Source organism: Gekko japonicus, unplaced genomic scaffold, assembly GCF_001447785.1.
Source record: "Gekko japonicus isolate JY-2015 unplaced genomic scaffold, Gekko_japonicus_V1.1 scaffold3051, whole genome shotgun sequence".
Classification (NCBI taxonomy): Eukaryota; Metazoa; Chordata; class Lepidosauria; order Squamata; family Gekkonidae; genus Gekko; species Gekko japonicus.
Genome location: NW_015164292.1, coordinates 123917 through 126728, shown reverse-complemented (window position 1 = coordinate 126728; position 2812 = coordinate 123917).

Here is a 2812-nt window from a genome sequence, read left to right as displayed (position 1 = left end):
AATAAATACTACTTTCTTAAAAGAGCCCAAAAGAGTTCCAGTGACACATCAGGGAAAACGGCAGCCGTGTGGTGCTGACGGCAGGAAGGTGGCACCCCTCCCCTTTAGCTCAGTGGTAGAGTATCTGCTTGGCATGCAGAAGGCCTCAGGGTCAGTCCTTGGTATCAATGGTAATGTGAAAGATCTCCAGCTGAGACTCTGGAGAGCTGCTGCCAGTCTAAGTGGATGATAGCGGAACTCGATGGACCAGTGGTCTGATTCAGTATAAAAGCAGCTTCGCGTATTTATAGGCACAGTTGTAAGAACCCATGTAAAACCCATAATAATATTATACACATGTTGGGTTTCCAACTTTGTAGGAGAATTCTTGTACCGTTGAAAAGGGAAATTGAGCTGGTGAGGCTTTTCCTTGTCTCTGTTTGTGCTTGCTGGGAAAAGCTTCACCCTCTGAATTTCTGTTAACTGTGAAGTTAAGCAGCTCTTGTCAGAGAAAACGTGGACAGCCCCCATGTAGTACATGCGTTGCTCTGCATGTACGGTGGCGCCGTGACTTCTTGGCACACATCTGTGCTGCCAGACACATGCACATGATGCCCAGATTCATGCCGATTCATGCCTAGCAATGTGGCAGTTTTGTAATGCAGCGGTTATTATAGGGGCCAAGTTTGCAGGAAATAGTACAAAATTAGACGGAGTTCTTTTGTTGATTTTTAAAGCATTTCTGATCTGTCTTGGAAGCGAAGTTCTTGAGTTGGCAAATTCAGCCCTTTGAGAGAATGCGATCTAAAAACATTTCGTTTCTGGCTACCTTTCTCTTTCCTATGTATTTATGCTCATCAAGTCCCACTTGCAACGGCTGTTGGGGGAGAAGGGGCTGACTGAGATGAAACCCAGAGATCTCTAGGTTTGGCAAAGAACTTTCAGAAGTTTGGCACAGGGATTTGAAGCCACGCGGCAGCTTCAAATCCCCAAGGCAACTTGGTGTATAAAAACGCACAGACAGACTCGATTCTGATCAAAACAGCAGAGCAGGGGGAGGAGGGGCTCCTGCTTCTCTCCCCCTCCCCCAGTTAATTCTGGCAGCTGAAATGACCAGGGGCCTGCAGGGCGGGTGTTGTTCACGGCCTCCTTACAGGGCAAATAAAGTCCACTCCTGCTGCAGCCCTGGGGTGGTTTTGGCTACCAGAAACAGCTCAGGGGAGGAGGAGGCAGGACTCAGCCCTGCTTATCCTCACACCACTGTCCCAATCAGAAATATCAGGACAAGAAATTGGCGGAGAAACTATGGCCACCCGATCTCCTCCTTCATTGGGAAGATTAAAGTTCAGACATGTCTGTTCTCAGTTGGGAGAGAGCCAGCTGGGTGTAGTGGTTAAGAGTGAAGGATTCTAATCTGGAGAATTAGGTTTGATTTCCCCACTCCTCCACATGAAGCCGGTTGGGAGACCTTGGGTTAGTCACAGTTCTCTCAGAACTCTGTCAGCCCCAAAACAAGTCTAGCTCGCCACCTAGTGGTGCATAACTATAAAAGAGCTAGAACGTTTGGCTGCCAGACAATCTTAGGATCTCGTGACTCTACTACACGCAATGCCATACGATAATTATTAATTATTATTATTTGTTGGGACTAGGCCAGTGTGGTCTCATGGACTGAGACCTGCATTTAGATCATGACACCTGCTGTCCCTGTCTCTCAGCTTGACCTACTTAGCTGGGTTGTTTATAAAGATACAAACTGAGGGAAGTAATCTATGGTACCATGCGTTCCATGGAGCATGAGTGGGCTACAGGGTTGGATCCAACCAGCTTTTCTGCTAGTGAAAAAAGAAAGGCAGGGTCCTTTTGACTCCTAGGAAATGCTGTGCTGGGGATTATGGGGCCTACGTTTACAAAAGTCTAATGGGATGGGGGCTGTAGTAAGAAGGGGAACTGGAGAAGATTGAGAGGGAAAGCTGGCTGAATCCAACCCATTGCCGATAATAAGAGCCTTATTTGCTACCTTCTGTAAGAAATTCAATACATATTTTAAAGCATTCCCTTACCTTTCCATGCCTGAATTTCTTCCTAATTCAAAATGTAATAGGTGTTCCACAGTATTTCTTTAATTATTTCTAATTATCATCTTGTAGTATATAGACGTGTCCTCCAACCCGCAGTCTCCCCCAGAGGTGATTCACAAGGGAGAGGTGGATTTTTCAACTCATGCAATAAATTCTGGGGGTCTATAGGAAAGTAAATCGGTGAATGTGTCAGCGTAGTCTTCTTCTACACATGCCGTTTCTTTACTGTATGCATGCCTTGCTGATCTGTTGGATCAGTATCGGGAATGGCTTCTCGGTTCATTGAGCTAAGCAAAGCTGGGCTTAATTTTGGCTGTTTCTCTCCTTCCCCCACCCCCCGGCCCCAAAGCTCTTGTAAAAGAAAAGCAAGGACAAGCTGCTGGAGGCAGACCTAGGAAGAAGTAGGTTTTTATAATCCCCTTTTCTCTACCTTCATGTGTCTCAAAGCAGCTTACAATCACCTTCCCTTCCTCTCCCAGCAACAGACACCCTGTGAGGTCGGTGGGGCTGAGAGAGCTCTGAGAGAACTGTGACTGGCCTGAGGTCACCCAGCAGGCTTCCTGTGGAGGAGCGGGGAATCAAACCTGGTTCTCCAGATTAGAGTCTGCTGCTCTTAACCGCTATACTATGCTGCAAGATCCTAAAGATTCCCCCCCCCCAAAAAAAGGAAAACGATCCGCTGGCGCTGTAGAAAGCAAAACATTTTTTTCTGAAATTGTCCCAAAGCATTTGTTCCTTATCAAGGGTGCTAA